The sequence below is a fragment of the Pipistrellus kuhlii genome, unplaced genomic scaffold (assembly GCF_014108245.1).
Source record: "Pipistrellus kuhlii isolate mPipKuh1 unplaced genomic scaffold, mPipKuh1.p scaffold_m20_p_13, whole genome shotgun sequence".
NCBI lineage: Eukaryota > Metazoa > Chordata > Mammalia > Chiroptera > Vespertilionidae > Pipistrellus > Pipistrellus kuhlii.
In genome coordinates, this window is record NW_023425438.1 from 43,753,303 (window position 1) to 43,772,457 (window position 19,155).

Below are 19,155 nucleotides of genomic sequence, written 5' to 3' on the forward strand. Positions count from 1 at the left end.
TTTCAATTATAGATGATACATAAGTCCCAACAGAAACGGCTACCACCACGAAGCAAGTAGAAGGCTTGGCTCCTCTCCAGGCTACAAAGTTTCAATTGTAGAAGATAAAATAAACCCCAGATACCAGAGCCTCCACTTGGGTCACCAGGGAATGTGGCTGGCCTTCCAAACACCACAGGCCCCTTGCCCAGGCCACCCCACGCACCAAGGGAACCCACACCCTGATCTGGACACCTGTCAGGCAAACCAGCCGGCCCTCATCCATGCACCAGGCCTCTATCCTATCTAATAAAAGAATAATATGCAGATTGACCATCACTCCAACACACAAGATGGCCAACCCATGTGGTCAAAGATGACTGCTCCCATGTGGACACAATATGGCCACCACAAGTTGGCCAGCAAGGGAGGGCAGTTGGGGGCGATCAAACCTGCAGAGGAGGGCAGTTAGGGGTGACCAGGCCTGCAGGGGAGGGCAGTTAAAGGCAAACAGGCTGGCAGGAGAACAGTTAGGCATCAGTCAGGCTGGCAGGGGAGTGGTTAGGAGGTGATCAGTCTGGCAGGCAGAAGCAGTTTTGGGCAATCAGGAAGGCAGGCAGGTGAGCAGTTGGGGTTCAGCAGTCTTCACTCCTACAGTATCAATTCCAGGTGAGCAGGAAACTTGTCTGTCTCATTTAATATTTCCAATGCCCCAAATTTTGTCTGACCAGGAATAAAGTAGCTCCCCAACATCCTATATAAAGTAAGGATATAGTAGGAATTCAAATCCTAGCAATCAGACTTGAGTTTTGGAAAGAAGTTCAATAGTGCTATAATAATGACAATAACTTCAAGTCAAAATAGGAGGTGAAATTGATATCATTGTATTTCATTGAGTTATTAATTCGGAAGTAATAAAGGGAAGGTCAGATATTACACACATGCCCATTGAGGTCTGAGTGATGGAGAGAAGATGATTAATTGTCAGTCACACCTGTGAGCAGGTCATTAGTCAGAATAGGCATGGCCACATCAAGGCTGTAAAATCTGAGATACTTAAGCTCCTGAGCAAAGGCGTTCCCTGACTCTCTCTCTTGCTGCTTATGCCTGACTCCTAGCTCGTAGGATTCTCATACTCTACACTTGCCCACATGGCCCACAGCCAGGTGGACCCCACACAATGGACTAAAGGACTGCAACTAGCTTGATGCTGTGCTGGACACAACTCCACCCTGGAACAGAACCTTTGAACACTGGCTTTGCCTTCAGCTCTCCTGGTTCCCCAGCTGTGCTTTTTCCAGAACTGGATTAAAGGAAATGAGGCTTTAGAAACTGAGGGCTCTAACTCTACACAAATAAAAATCACTCATTCTCCCAGGGGAGTCTTGTAAATATTTTTTCTCAAAATATCATAAGACTCCAACCACGAGCACCATATAGGGAAAGGAAATCCCCCACATTCGCCAGTGGCATCCCACTTTCATCAATAACAAAACAGTCTTCATTCCAGACTTACCTTCCTAAAAAGCAAGCCCAGTACCATTTCCTTAAATCTTTTCTATATGGTCTTCTACGTGGATGATAGCTACTTTTTTTTATTGCCATCAAGTGGAAGGGAAAGACTCCAGGTAGAAAAGAAGGCATGGGACATGGACAATGATTATGCCTGAAGCAGTTAATTCTGGGTGGCGCTTAATGAGAGGTTGTTCTGGCCCACTTTGGTCTAAAAAAATAAATAAAAGTTTTGTCTGTGTTAGTATTCTGAAATTTTCCTCTTCCCCTACTTATATGGCCTGTTGAAACATTACCTTCCCAGGGAGTGTGTCTTTCTTGGTGATGTCAGTATCTCATGCCTATGAGATGCGTAAATAAATTGTCAGGATGAACTTGCGGTGCCATGAATAAAGTGTGAGCAGTATCAGTGTGTGGATGTGTGAAGGGGGAGTGCAGGATGAGGGTGGGGTGCCAGTGACACTGGGCCAGCAACTCGGACGTGATTTTCTCAGAGGTGTGAATCAGCAGGTGTACCTTACACCACCTTGACATCTGTGCTTGTGAAATTGTGAGTGTGAGGTGCCCAAAAGAAAATTGCAGGTGCTTTTATAAGAAAAATATACCTCTATGCTAAATTAGTCCCTCTGAGATAGGGACCGAAGGAGAAAATGTCCACTTAGCTTCTTAACAATGCAAAAAAATTCGACATGGGTTAGTGCTTTGGATGAGTGGGAGTGGAGATGTTATAAAATGGGTAGTCATATATATATATATATATATATATATATATATATATATGACTATATATATATATATATGACTATATATATAATCATATAAATAAATAAATCATATGATTTATTTCAGAGAGGAAGGAAGGAGAAGGGAGAGAGAGAGAAACATAAATGATGATAGAGAATCATTGATCAGCTGCCTGCAGCACTGGGATTGAGCCCACAACCTTGTCATGACTGGGAATAGACACTCAACCATTGAGCCATGTAGCCAGATTGAAATGGGTATTCTTGATCTTTAGTAACATTATCCAGAACTTGAAGACCATGTCTGCAATGTGTCACTATTCTTACAAAGAAATCTTGACCCGCATACATCATTGCAAGGTGTATAAATGGATGCAATCGTTTGGCCTGCCATTAGGCAAAAGCTACCAAAGTTAAAATGCATCATCCCCTGACCAAATATTTATCTGCTTGGAATTTAATCCATGGTATTTAGTAACATAAGTACATGTATGGGAATGGATATCTCAGTATTATTTATATTCTAAAGGAACTGAAAACAGCCTAAATCACAATCAGTATTTTTAAAAGTAATTTGTGTTGCTTTTATAAAATGTGAATATTATGCAGCAATTAAAAATAGAGAGGTATAGCTATACATAAGGTTGATATAAGAAATACTGGAGATCTTTGAGGTAAGAAAAGAAAGTTGCAATGATTTGAGCATAGCATGACCCCAAAGTTGTTATTCAAACATGGACAGAACTTTTGATTTTTAAGTCAACTATAAATCATGTAATTTGTAAAGGGAATTAACAATAGGTCAAAATGAACATATCCCTATTGTAACTTACATTTATGATAGATTTGTCCATATATAATAGTAAACTAGAAATCTTATTTCACTTTTATTAGCTTATTGAGTAACCCTCCACATATCTTTTTAGAAAAAAAGTCCCGGATTTCCATTTGGAATGCCTATGTTCCTCTCTATTGCTCCCCAACTTGAAGTCCTAAGAATGCCTTGGTCTAAAGGGCTCAGACAGTGAAAACATGAGTTCATTTGTTTCATTGTGATCACACTTTAAGGCCGGACAAGCAGGATTCAACAGGCAAAGGAACTATATACACATGCTTTTCTGGATACCTGCTGCAGCCCAGGAGTCTTTTTGGAAGCCAGTATATCTTCATCAACAGTAATGAGCCCGACTTCCCCAAGTTGCAATTATGATGGTCTAGCGCCTTTCTTTTACATTTACTACAAATTCTCGGGGCATAAGCTAAAACCCAGAGGGCTGGGGTGACACAGACTCTAGAGTCTGCCACCACATGAACCTAGAAAATTTACCTTGTTCCTTTACTAAGGTGATTGGCAACTTTTCAAATATATGAGGTTGTCTTGTACCCTCCTTCCTTGGAAATTGAGATGGATTCCCCATACATCTACCTACTGTTTATGATTATAAAATGATTATCTGTTTACACTAACGTGGTGAAAATGCTGCTATTTTTCTTGCCAAATAAAAACAAAATTAAATTTGGCATGCACTTCTGGTAATGCATCTTGCTACATGTGTAAAGGAAAATATTTGTATATACATGCTTGTTTTTACAAAGAAAGTTACCAGGAGGATTTACAAGAAGCAGTTTATAAGGTTTCTGCTGGGAGGTGGAAATGAAGAGGCTGGAGTACCTTTTTCCTTTTTTATCTTTTGTACTATTTACCTTTTAACATCATTATATGGGTTAGACCTGTGGTCTGCAAACTGCGGCTTGCGAGCCACACACAGCTCTTTGGCCCCTTGAGTGTGGCTCTTCCACAAAATACCACAGCCTGGGGGAATCTATTTTGAAGAAGTGGCCTTAGAAGAAGTTTAAGTTTAAAAAATTTGGCTCTCAAAAGAAATTTCAATCATTGTACTGTTGATATTTGGCACTGTTGACTAATGAGTTTGCTGACCACTTGGTTAGACCATCATAATTTAAAACACAGAGTTTTGCTCTATCTGGTTTGGTTCAGTGGATAGAGCATTGGCTTGTGGATTGAAGGGTCCCAGGTTTGATTCCGGTCAAGAGTATGTACCTTGGTTGCAGGTACATCCCCAGTAAGGGGTGTGCAGGAGGCAGCTGATTGATGATTGTCTCTCATCGATGTTTCTAACTCATTCCTTTCCCTTCCTCTCTGTAAAAAAATCAATAAAATATACTTTTAAAATAACACGGGGTTTTATTTGTTTGCTGTCTCATTTTAATTAAAGAGAGGAGGAACCAAAGAAAGAACATCACTTACAGAAATTCCTAGGCATTTGCACTAAATTCCTGGCAGGACTGACTCTGTTTCCTGCTTGCAAATCAGCTTGCTCAGTAAGAGCTCAAAGAAAGTTCCTCTGGATTTTATTTTTATGTCAAAACCAATCATAGAATACCTTGCATTTACATGGCACTCACTTCTATAAAATATGTTCAATTTTTAGATAAGGCAATGGATCAAGAGCATTAACATCATGAAGCATTGATTCATCATGAAGATGAAGTGAAATGTGAATATAGGTGGTGAGAATAATTAGTAATTTAACAAATGCACTATTGACATTACCTGGGGCCATATATAATCCAGTAGGATTTGCTGAGACTCAAAACATTTGGTGACCTAGAGAATCACATTCAAAGTCTGAGACATTATTTTTTTAATATGCTAAAGGGAATTGAATCTCTGTCTTTGAGAGTGGACTTGCTATTTGGCAAAAGCTAAGTCATCCCAGCAATGTATCATGAGTATATTAACCAATCAGAGTAAAACAAACAAAAATAATAATGTTTGGGGCAGAAATAGAATATTGGAGACCAGCTGCAATTCTAAGTAATTATGCTCTGTTAACTGCAATGGTTCTTTTCTGAGTAGAGAGAGTACATTCTAACCTGGGAGTTGTAGGCCCTGGGACATGGGCACTAACATCAGAATGCAGTCCATCCTCCTGTCCTGAGAACTGCCTATCTTTATGGAAAAATTTACAACCTGTGGCTGAAATAACCTAGTCCCAGAGGCACCTGCTCTTTAAACACAAAGCCCCTATTGCCTATAATGGGGTCCAGGGGTGGCCAGAGGCAACCACCCGCTCTGAACACCCCACCTTGTTATGAGTTAGCTGGTACTTTATTCAAAACAAGTATCTGTGCATCTATTTAACTATATGAAAACTAAATTGATCCACCCATCCCCACCCCCAGCCCACAGGCCTTGTAACCTGTAATGATTCATTTCATGCCTATTTTCCCATGCCTATAATTCCTGCTTTCCCACGAAATCTATCCAATATAAGCACCTGGATTATAAGGAGAGGCAGAACAGATTTTTGTGGATGACCTGCTGTTCTCCTGTACTGCCAGCACTGTACTCTCATATATGATTCAACTCTGTCTCTGCTTGAATGCATGAAGTACAGACTGGCAGCCCAGAGCTCTAGGTTGTCCTGTTACAATTTGACTCTGAAATGTACGTGTATATGAACGACCTGTTTGCTTTAAAAATTAGCTACAATGATTCTAAAATCCATGTGAAGAACTAAGTGTTTCTAGCTTTAGGTTTCAGGTGGACATACCTCCAGGAGCATTTCAAGCCAATGTGGAATGCTTCAACATAAGGGTGACTGGCTGGTATCTCTTTCTTTACGCTAGCACATACTGATGTGGGATTCTGGCAGAGGAGAGCCCTCTGCTTTGATGCATAAATCAGGCAAGTGCAAGAAATTTGCATTTCTCAAAACTTTTCAATTTGAAGTCAGAACTTTCATATCGTTAAATTGATCCACAGATACTTGTTTTGATTAAAGTACCAGCTAACTCACAACAGCATCTGTACTCAGCGATATAACTCAAACAAGCATAATATATGCCTATCTTTTAATTTTTTATGGAAAGGTTTCATAATATATAATTAAGATGTTTTTTACATGTTCTACTGATGAACCATCTGCAGGTATGACATTTAGCATCTGTACTTAAAAGTAGCCACCTGTTACAGTCTGGTAATCCTGACTGGGAATCATTTCACCTAAATGGGATCTGGTAACATTTGGATTCTGGGCTCCTCATGAATCCATCATCTTCATGACATTTATTATTTTATTACAGGCTATCTTTCTGGGGCTTTTTACAGAGGCAGCCATTGAAAAGTCAAACTGCATTTGCTTTTAAGCAAGAAAACTCTTGGTAAGTGTAAAGCAAGAGAAAAGAGTTTGCACAGGCCCCTAATTTGTCCTCTCCTTCCTGTTTCTCCTTCAGCAAAGTCATGGTATACCTACCTCCAGGTACTCAGAGCTCTTAGACTCTTATTTCTGACATCAATTTCAAGACCACCTCTCATATCTTCCCTCACTCAGGTGTAAATCACTATGACACTCAAGGTGATTTGCATCAAACCAGTAAAAAGACTTAAAGTTTTATACTGAAGGGGAAAAAAATCACTGATATTAGAGGACTTTTAAAATAAACTTAGATGATAGTCGTGAAGGTAGCTGAGGTCCTACTGGGAAATAATGTATGATGTACAGGGCATAGACAGGTATTCTGCCTTCATCCATACATAATTTCTCCATAACAAGGCCAAGAGTCTAACCATGCCACAGATACTGTGGGAATAAAGTACTGTAGAGATAATAACAATACTAAAACTACTAATTATTAATAGTATTAATCTATAATAGGGTTTGTTTGTTTGCTATCTACAAAAAAAACTAGTATTACACATGATACATGGTAACCTCATAACATTTAAAGTAAAGTACTGGTTAAAAGATAAAACAAGTTTATTTAATATATAAGTTGCACATTACACTTGAGAGATAAAACAACACCTAAGCTAATATGCTAGAGTTTATGCTAGCTTTATATTACCCAATGGCCTTCGCTGATCAATACAGCTACAGCAATTCTCCATAATATCTAAACTTCAAGTTATCTCTGACCACATTTCTCATTGTGAAACAGATTAACACTTTAGTTGTTATTCAAATGTTTTAAGCACTGGTGTCTGGCAACCAGAAAGAAAGGTGTAGGAATTCAGGGGCCTTGTTGGGATGGGTTTTTACAGACATGTATTGAACAGTAAGTTTATATGTCATCATATATAGAGATAATAATATAGAGATAAAATTATCCTGAAAGAATTGCTTTAATTGGCACATGTTTAGGGGTTATTATTTATATGTAACTCATATAATGATATTCAGCAGGGTGAGATGTTTGTGACAAGGACCATGAGTATAGAGAACAACTTTGAAAGAGCAGGTCCATGTCATCTTCCTTGCACCTGGAGGCAAATGTTCACTGAATGCAAAGATGTGTGTTACCTTACTGTTTAAATATCTTTCTTTCTCTCTATGATTGTTAGATAAAATTTAAATGTCAACATGATTCAAATCCACTATCTTTATACATATGTACGTATATACCTCTATTTCATCTATTCAATTATTTATTATAGTCTTAAGTGATTTCTTCCACCTTCCCAGACTATGTACCACAGTGCATGGCATCTTGTAAATGCCTAACCTGTATTCATTCTATCACTTAAATAACTTTTCAAATTATTCTTCTCACCAAAAAATATTGAGAAATTGAACATGGTGTTAGTCAAAGATGCCATTCAGTGATCTAATGCATTAGTGAATATTAGTGTCTGAAAGGCTCTGAAAAGTGATATATATATATATCAAGGATATACATTGAGTGGCCAGATTATTATAATCTCTGAACTCATAATAATCTGGCCACTCAGTGTATATCCTCCTATATAATAAAAGGCTAATATGCAAATTGTTCCCTCAACTAGGAGTTCGACCAGCAGGCAGGCCAGCCAACCACTCATGTCCCCTCCCCATGGCCAGGCTAGCCATGCACATATTCAGGCACTGGGCCTCTAAAAAAAAAAAAAAAAAATATATATATATATATATATATATATATATATAGAGAGAGAGAGAGAGAGAGAGAGAGAGGGGGGGGGGGGGAGGGAGGGGGGAAGCCCAGATTTTTGTGCGTTCAAACATCATAATAATCTGGCCACTCAGAGTATATATATATATGCTAATCGTAACTGGTCCTCAAGGTCACCTACTCATTCAGGGTTTGCTGGAAGGGCTTAGAGGACTCATCTTATAGTTTTACTCTTGGCTAAAGTTTATTATAATAAAAGAAACACAACAGATCAATGAAGAAAAAAAAGACACGGGGAGTTTGATGAAGAAATTTATGATCAAGTCTTGATTTTTCCATCCTTTCATTGATGGAGTATATTATTTGCTCTTTCTCCAGCATGGGAAAAACAATTAAAATATGTGTGCAATATTTGTTCCCAGGAAAACTTATTAGTCACTACCCCAAAATTTTATTGGGAGCTGGCCTAGCGCATAATAAAACTTCAGACTCCTAGAAGGAAAACTGATGTTAGTACTAATCACATTGTACAAACAATCTAGGTACATTGAGCTTCTCCTGCTCTTATCAATTAGAAAATGGTTTAAGTGCCTAAAGCTCAGATGCCAGCAAGAGCCAATGTTGGACCTTTTAAAGATAGCAGCCTCAGGGCAACTATTTTACCTCTCTGAACAGTCCTCCCCACTGACTGTGGCCCGCATTTCTTTACAGTAGGATTATTACTAATAGGATCCCAGGCAGCAAGGTGATTCCACCATGTAGTAGCAGCCTCGGTTATGCCCTGGGGATCCTGGATTTTTCAAGTTAAAACAAATCCTGTTAACTATAAAGAACTATCCTGGAGAGCTAGATGACTTTCTCCTTAGGTTTTAAGCTTTTTACTTGGCCTGAGGCACCAAATCAGGCAGCTCAAATCCGGCCAATCAGCGGAAGCTAACCTGAAGCATTTCAGGGCTGAGACAGTATTATTATATTTAGGGTGAATACATGCAGTGCAATTCCAAAGGCACCCATGAAACCCCTGGATAAAAAAGGACTTTATATCAAGCAGGACGTGCCTTAGTCAGGCAGAGAGGATAACAGTGCTCCCACTGTGGGGCCCACCATGAGCTTCCTGACTCCTATCTCCAGCCCATATGACTAATTCAGTGTCATGCTTGGATACAGAGCCACCACCTGAGGTAGTTCTGTTTGTTCATGACATCAATTCAAGTCCATGAGAAGTTTGCCATAAAATACATTGTTTTTTTTTCTTTTTGACTTAAGACATCATATTCATTTTAATATTTATTTATTTATTTATTTATTTATTTATTTCTGCTAGTATAACAAAATATGAACTCAGCAGTTTAAACAATCCAAATTTCTTATCTTAAGGTTCTAGATATCAGAATTCTGACATGGTTCTCATTGGGCTAAAATCAAGATGTTGGCAGGGCCCTATTTCTAGACACTCTATGGGAGATTGCTATTTCCTTATCTTTCCAGATTCTAGAGGCTCCCCACATTCTTTTGCTAATAAGCCTTTCCTTTTTTAATGACAGCTACCTTGCATTTCCTTGATCTCTCTCCTTCCTTAACACTTCTCTCTGATTGGTTAGAGCAAGAAAAGTCTTCTACTTTTAACTACACTTGTGATGAGATTGGGCCTACCTTTTTAATCCAAGATACTATCTGCAAAGCCCCAGTTGCCATATTAGGTAACATATGTACAGGTTCTGAGATAAAGTTGTTGGTATCTTTAACATGCTATTATTTTGCCTACCATAGGCCCTGTTTAAATAATACATTGATAAGGGTTTATTCTCCAAAATTTACAGGAAACTCATGCAATTAACAAAAGGAAGGTAAACAACCCAAACAAAAAAATGGGCAAAGGACAATTTTTGGAAAGTGGACATACAGAAGTCCAAGAGACAGATGAAAACATACTCAAAGTCACTAATCATCCCGGAGATGCAAATCAAAGTGACAATGAGGTACCATCTCACATCTGTCAGAATGGCTGTCTTCAACAAATCAACAAAGGACAAGTGCTGACGAGGATGTGGAGAAAAAGAAACCCTTGTGCACTGCTGGTGGGAATGCAGACTGGTGCAGCCACTGGAGAACAGTATGGAATTTCCTAAAATAAATAAATAAATAAATAAAAATGGAACTCCCATTTCACCCAATAATCCCACTTCTAGGAACATATCCCAAGAAATCAGAAACACCGACCGAAGGGATATATGCATCCCTATGTTGATAGCAGCACAATTTATCATAGCTAAGATTTGGAAACAGCCTAAATGCTCATCTACATATGAATTGATTGAAAACCTGTGGTACATCTACACCATGGAATACTATGCTGCTGTAAAAAAGAAAAAACTCTTACCATTTACAACAACATGGATGGACCTAGAGAACATCATTTCAAGTGAGATAAGCCAGTCGGAGAAAGATAAATATCACATGATCTCACTCATTTGTGGAATATAATGAACAACATAAATTGATGGACCAAAATAAAGCCAGAGACATAGAACCATCGAAAAGACCATCAAACTTCAGAAGAAAGGCAGAGGAGGCTCATGGGAGGGAGGAGAGGCAGGTAAGAGATCAACCAAAGGACTGTATGCATGCATATGAGAATAACCAAAGGACATAGACAGTAAGGGGGGAGAGGGCATGTACCTAAGGATGGGAAAGGCCAGGGAGAAGTCAATGGGGGAAAAAATGAGACTTATGTAATACTTTAAACAATAAAGAATTTAAATTAAAAAATATATTGATTTTAAAAAATACATATATTTTATTGACTTCAGAGAGAAGGGAGAGGGGGAGAGAAAGAGAATCATTGATTGGTTGCCTCTTGCATGTACCTTACTAGGGATCGAGCCTGCAACTCAGACAATAATACATAGATGTTATGGAACTTCCTCCACAACTTTACTGCTCCAGGTTTCTCAGTCCCTGCAGAGGCTCTTCCTCGAGCTTTTCTTAAAGTTTCTAGAAGCCATCTCATATGTGGCCCTACTGTCACAGCTCTAACAGTCATCTCCATTCTTTCAAACAGGAAGAGCAATTTTCTCAGTTTCCATTTCTGCTAGGCCCATGTTTTCTGTGATGCCCCAACAGGTCTGAATCTCAATAGGGTTCAACTCTGTTCATATTGAATCTTTATGACAGATTGTAGAAATCATTCACCATTAAGTTGGCTAATAGAAAAATATTGGTAATTACCTATTGTACTTGCACATAAAGAAAGTAATTAATCTCGAGGGCAGAGAAAAAAAAAAATAGGACTTAGAACAGATATGCTGAAATGTTAACACGTATGAATCCAACATTTTCTTAGCAAGAATTATATACAAATCCCATAAGTTTGTCATTGGAGTTAACTGTATATGCCAGTGGTGATCACCTATCCTGTAGTATCTTTGAAAGATATTTGGAAGCTCTATCAGATGTATATATAAAATATATATACAGGTCTTGTAATATGCAACAAATGGATCAGATGTTTAGTTTTACTCAGAAAACCAGGTCCTAAAGAATTAGAACTCAGGGATTGATGAGAATAGAACACATCACCCTGGGTCAATAACATGGGCTTTGTCAGAGAGGCAAGCTCTGGGTGTGCACTAAAGAAGGAGAATCTGTGTAGGTCTGGAACTCTGTGTCCACAGAGGAAATAAAATTAAAAATAAACCTGTCATGTATTTCCATGTGCCAGGCCTAGAGTAGGAGCAGAAACCCTGAACAAGGTATCTGAGCCATATGGTTACCCAGAGTGTTAATTTTAGGTATTGATGTGACCATGTCCATAAGGTGTCCAAATATTTGGTTAAACAATGTTTGTGTGTGCCTGAGGGTATTTCTGGATGAGATTAACATCCCAATTGCCTTCCTCAATGTAAGTGAGCTTCATGTAACCCACTGAAGACCAGAATAATTAAAAGACTGAATAAAATAAATCTTCCTCTCTGTTTTCAAACTGGGACATTGGTCATCTATTGCCTTTGAACTCAGACTTGGATTGGAACTACATCATCAGCTCTCCTGGGCCTCAGGCTTACCAGTTGGAGATCTTAGTCCTCTCAGCCTAAATAATTGTATGAACCCCTTCCTCATTTAACCCAGACTAAAGAAATTATAAAAAATATTTTTTATCCCAAATATTCTGTGCTGATATGTTCTGGTACAGTGAAATATTCTGGTACAGTGAAGTCTGAATTTGGTGTCCCTCTAAGGAACTGAGAAATAAATCCTGTATTTTGGCATATCAGCACCCTTTCCATAAGGCATTAAGCATTATCATTTCTTGTTAAAAATCTATCTCCCCACTAGACCTTAGGTATTTTAGAGTCAGGTACCATTTTTTTGTACATTTATAAATAACTTTTTAAAAATTTATTGGGGTGACATTCTTTAATAAAGCCATACAGGTTTCAAGTGTACAAATGTGTAACGTGTCATCTGCATATTGTGTGGTGAACTCACTACTCAGAGTCAAGTCTTTTTCCAACAGCCTCCCCAACATTTGCTGTCTTTCAGCTCCCCCATCCCCCTTTCTTTCTGGCAATCGCCATATTGTGGTCTGCTTTCCTTCCTTTCTTCCTTTCTTCCTTCCCTTTCCCTTTCCCTTTCCCTTTCCCTTTCCCTTTCCCTTTCCCTTTCCCTTTCCCTTTCCCTTTCCCTTTCTTTTTCCCTTCCTTCCTTCCTTCTTTTCCTTCCTTCCTTCCTTCCTTCCTTCCTTCCTTCCTTCCTTCCTTCCTCCCTCCCTCCCTCCCTCCCTCCCTTCCTCCCTTCCTCCCTTCCTTCCCTTCTTTCCCTTCCTTCCCTTCCTTTCCTTCCTTTCCTTCCTTTCCTTCATTTCTTTTTTTTCATTTAATCCCTTTTTTAACATACTTTATTGTTGCAACTTGAGTATCTATTACAAGTCAAGAAAATAGTGGACACTATTGAGAATTTATTCAAAGAATGAACATAACTGAAAGCTAAAAAAAAGAATAACACATTTCTCCATTTCTCCTTCTTACTAAACATGATGTCAAGCATTCTTCATTGAAAAATGTACTTATGCTTTCTTTTGTCAACTCGTTTTCACCTGGCATTTCGTCTTTAGAAGCAGTCAGGGAACATAAATGGAGATTTTTTTGCTTTCTGGGGTCCAAATTTGGGTCAAAGCATTCTACAGCTGAGTAAATTAGGCAGAAGTGAATATTTCCTAAAAGCCACTTTTGCAAAATACATTACTTCTACTTGGCAGGACATTTTTCTTCTTTCTATTATTATCACTGGTCCATGGGGTCATTCTAGCTGCAATCCATGCACACAAACACACAGTAAATAGTAATTTTATAAATGTATCTTCCAAGGTACTCCACTTTCAAATCTTGGATTTATTTATGAAATCCTAGAGGAGAGAAAGACACACATTTTTCTGTGCTGCCAACTGATGCAGAGTGTGTCATGATATATTATATATTATAAAATAGCAAGAGAAGAAATAGAGATTGTCTCTAAAGAAGAATATTTATTTAATATTTTTAAAAAGTATTTTTGCAAATGTAGCATTACTATCATCCTTGATCCAAGGTTATTAGAGATGCAGAGACTAACAGGAAGGTCTGGTATAGGGTGACCAAACTTTCACTGCTAATACCAGGTAATCCTGCATAAACCAGAACTACTTGATCAGAATAGGATAAGTCATTTTAAGAATGTCTTGCCCAAAATTATATTTATATATATATATATATATATATATATATATATATATATATATATATATATATATAACTGAGGAAAAAAATCAGAACTGAATAATAAAGTATAAACATCTATCAACCAAGGCACATAATAAGAGCTGAGTTTCATGACCCAATCAAAAGCAGACTGGGCATAAGAAAACTGAAAGGAAAAAGCAGTGAGAGTATGCAGGAATGCTGGGATAATCTTTTTTTTCTTCTTAAACAAATTATATATAAATATATCCTCATTGTCCAGAAGTGAGTGAGCAAATCATGATGTTAAATAGTAATTTCACTCCTTCTCCTCTTTCTGTATCTAGCTACTACTTACAATTTGCTGCATATCCTTCCAGACATTCCTTAATGTACTATATAAATGTTATATATGAATGAAAATATTTTTCATAGAAACATTCTGTTTATACTATACACTTTTCAGCAATAATAGTAACATGTAGTTGGTGCTCATTATGTCAAGCTTTATGTGAAGTATTTTGTGTCCCATTTGATCTTTACAATAACCATAGGAATAAGGTACTATGATTATTGCCATTTTATAGAAAAAGATAAAGCAGTGCAGACAAGTTTAAGTTGTATGAACAAGGCTAATCTAGTAGGAAGAAATGCAGTTAAGGATAAAAGCCCAGGTAGTGTTGCAGGTGGAAATCAGGCCCTTTCATGGGATGATGAGAAAAGCATTCCAAGCATCCACAAACGGGGGGATTGTGGTGTGGCAAGATTTACTTGTGATGCAAAATCAAAGGATTTTTCCTCCTGGGCTTCCAATGTCCCACCTCCTTCTGTCCCACCACAGAAAAAGCTAATCTTGTCTTAAGGCCAAAACAATGGTCAATGTCCAGAGTTTCCACTTCATATTAAAGCTTAGTCCTTTGCAGGCCCCAGATGGTTTAAACTCACATGGTAGCATATTTCTGGGTAAGGGAACGGTGAATGAACAGGGTGAGCAAAAGAGAGAGATATTTTTTCCTTCCCTTGGGTTTATGACTTAGAACTTTTTCAAAACAACCAGTCAACTTCCCAAGCTTTCACAGGCTCCTGACAGGTCCACTCCCCATCCAGTGATCCCTTTCCCACGTTAGACTGAAGGGCCTCTATCAAGAGTCCAAATGCTGAGTGGTTAGTTCAAAAGTACATTATTAGAATAAACAATTGACTCTGTTCTTGTTATAGGAATAGTCATAAAGAAGAAAGAACATAAAATAATTTCTTTCTTTTTATATATCAAAATACATGCATATATTTTCATATATTTTCATTCGTAGTTTTCTAAAATAATGCAGAATTTTTTGACCAAGAACAATAACACCTTGAAAAACTGTAATTATATATTTTCAATTCAACTCCCTTTTATAGATTGTTACATTCTAAATTTCCAAAAGATTAGAGAAGTAAATTTACACAATTGCTAGTCTTATGGTGATACAATGTGATGAATGATAGATTTGGTGATATTTATCATATTTCTCATGCATGTTGTATTGTTTGAATAAATGAATGTAGTTTGCTTTTTTGTTCAATGATATCTGCAGATGTATTTTGGATCTATGCTAACACTAATTAGATATCAGTGATTAAAGAAGAAAAGTGATATGTAAGTTTACCAAAGAAGACTAAGGAAACAATAAAGAATTACCCTTTTCAAGCTCCATTTGTGGGCAAGTTTCATTCTTTTAAAATAATAATACTTCCAGTATTTTTTAATTGAAAGTAATGCAGATTGAATAAATAAAATAAATAATGTGAAAAATGAACATAATATTGAAGAATCAAAAAATTCCCACAAAGTTATCACCTAAGTAGAATCACTATTAATGCTGCTTTTATGTTTAGACTATAAAAACACTGACACAATAAGTTAAAAAGAATCTTGGACTCCACTTTTTCTTGGCTCACATCTTGAACTTTTGTTGGATAGCCAGTGTATATTTGATTTTTAATGACTGCATAATTATAGAGTAATAATAATAAAATTCATTATAATTATGATGTAAAAATTACATTACTACATTGAATGACTATTTCATGTTTAATAGAACAATTTCCCTAGAGCTGAGCAGGTACATTTTTTTTCTGATTGGCTTTGTTATTTGGGGAGATAATACAAACTAAAATACTCTATTTGGCTGAAACCGGTTTGGCTCAGTGGTAGAGCATCTGTTTGCGGACTGAAAGGTCCCAGGTTCGATTCCGGTCAGGGGCATGTACATTGGTTGTGGGCACATCCCCGGTAGCGGGTGTGCAAGAGGCAGCTGGTCGATGTTTCTCTCTCATTGACATTTCTAGCTCTCTATCTCTCTCTCCCTTCCACTCTGAAAAAATCAATAAAATATATAAAAAAAATAAAATAAAATAAAATAAAATAAATAAATAAATAAAAATAAAATACTCTATTTGGTACCAAAGAAATTAAAGTATTTGTGAAATATAAAGTGATATTTATTCAAGATACTGTACTCATAGAAACTTTATACCAGTTATTTCATTTTACCCTCCAACAAGATAGGAAATAGGTAGTGTTAATATTATTGCTATCAACATTTAGGAGAATAACCATTTCAATGATAATATTTTTACAGTTGATAAACAGAGAACACTGAGGCTTGAAAAGATTAAACAATTTGCCCAAGATAATTTATCTAGCAAGGAATAGATCTAAGATTTTAATGTGCATTGTCCAACTCCAGGGTTTGAGTTCTTTACAGCCCAAAGGTATTACCTTTAGAATATAGGAACCAGTGTCTGTCTATTCTAAATTTGTCGGCTTTGTAGGAGAATTAAGCTGCATAAACTCTGAGGAATTAGGGAACATTTCAGATAGAGTAAGCTGAAAGGCTAGCAGCGTGGCCTTGAGGTTCTGTGCCAATGTGCATAGTAGCTTAAGGGAAAAGGAGAGCTTAAGGAACTAGATTAATTCTGTCCCATAACTCTGCAACCTCACCCACACACCTATAGTCATTTCTGTCTGTAATCTTCTACCTAAATGTCTTTTCTTATGCAAATCCCACTTTGTTAAATAAAGTACTATCTTCTCATTCATGAGATCTCTACTGACAATTTCAGACCATAAGTACATTCCTCCACGCCATTTATTTCTACTTCTAAGTTGATACCGCTTTAAAATGCTCCCATCTCTGCATTATTTATGCCCCTCTTTTCTGATCTTGATTTAAGCGGTTTGAGATAGTCCTAACTTGCACAGCATAAGCATCAATAATTCCTGAATAAAATTGATATCACACATTTGTATCCCAGAGCATACCTTGGCAAGTACTAAATATGCAGCTATCATTCAATTAATAGTTCTTGACTGATTTCATGTATACTTAAACTAATGTCTCTCTATATATTTTATTTTATTTTTTTTACTATTTCTTAGCTTTGTAAGAATTTTTGGTTTTGTAATTCCACATTATCAGTTGCAAATTCTAGTTTTCATTTCCTAAATGCCCTTTCAAATCTTTTGTCAAAAATATCATCTATTTACCAAATCAATTCCCTCCTGAAGTCTAATGTGATTAGACTTATAAAACTCCAGACATTATATTTAATATAAAACACTTTAATTTTTATATATGTACCTATGCTAAATTAATTTAATTATTTATTTATGTTATTTCCAATTCAAAATATTCAATATGGCTTTATATCCATCTCTGACTTGAAATTATTAATTCCTCTGACTTCTTTTTTGCTTATAATTCCCACTTACATTGTTATGTCAGTTTTCCTGACACATTATACTATAATGGCATTTCTGTTTCCTGAAAGCTAATGTTTCACTTTTATACACTAAAAAAATATTTTATATAGCAGTTATTTACTTAAATAAACTAAATCTCTAGAGAACAGTTACCTTGCTTATTCTGTTTTGTATCTTTCAAACACACTTCATTCAAATGTATTTGATTTGTATTTGTTGGATGAAATAAATCAGAAAATGGGTCATATGATTTTTGCAGCTCTTGAAGTATCCTTTATTATAAGTTCTACACAGGTGTGAATTCCATGGCTTCTTTTTCTATGGTCACACCATGCCTTAATCTCTTGAAAACTAAATATACTAATTAATATCTAATGTACATGCTTTATGTACTTACCACTGTAGATTTATCTATTTTTAGTGTTCATATTGATAAAATACTACTGATTACATATTTTAGGTCTAGTTTATTTTACTCGGTATTGTGTTGGTATGTAGCAGTTGTTAATTCATTTTCATTCCTATGTAATTTACCATTCTATAAATATTCTTCAATTTGTATATACAGTCATCTGTTAATGATCATTTATTTTGTACCAGATATGGCCACTATGAAAAGTCACTAATATGTTTTCATATACATATTTTCCTTAAATATATACCTAAAGGTACAATGACTGAATTATTAAATTACTAGGGGTCCAGTGCACAAATTCATGCACCTTGAAAGGAACTGTGGGCTGAGAGACTGCCTTGGACAGGGGGGTGGGAGGAGTCTTGGCCCATCTTCAATGCCCCTGCCTGGCCCCTCCCATCACGGCTCCTGATCCTGTCTGCCAGCAGCCCTGCTGCTGCTGCTGCCATTCCCACATGCTGAGGGCACCAGCCCCACTCACACTCACTGACAGTGTGGAGCAATTAGAGCAGCACCAGGAAAGGGTACAAGTGGGGCCAGCATCATCAGCAGATGCAAAAGATCACCCCTCAAAAGCAGGGCTGGTGCCAAAGCCCTGAGGGACGACTGTGGTTGGGAGCTGCCATTCATACCCGCAGATGGCACTGAGCAATCCAGGCTGGCACTGGACGCCAGCAGCAGGTGTGAGCAGGGCTGGTGCTAACAGCAGGTGCGAGAGCCGAGTGGAACTGTGGTGTGCAAGAGCAAAGAATTTTCAGCCACCAGAGGCTTGCCCTGATGACAGCAACTGGCACCTCACCTTGGTCTGATGCCCATGCTCACCTGCTCCATCATCCTGCCCTGGCCGATGCCTGCCATGTCCTGAACTCTGCCACCTGCTACTGATGCCCGCCATATTACGCGCACACCACTAGGTGATCAGCACACATGATAGTGACCAGTTGTTCGGTTGTTTGGTTGTCCACCATTCAATATATTTTCATATTAGGGTTTTATGTATGTAGATGTACATATTGAAATTTACATATGCTACCAAGCCTCCAAAAAAGTTTTGCAATTTTATGCTTTCACAAGCAGTGTGAGAACGCTTCTTGCTTCACATTCTCACCAGAACTTAGTACTCCTGTCATT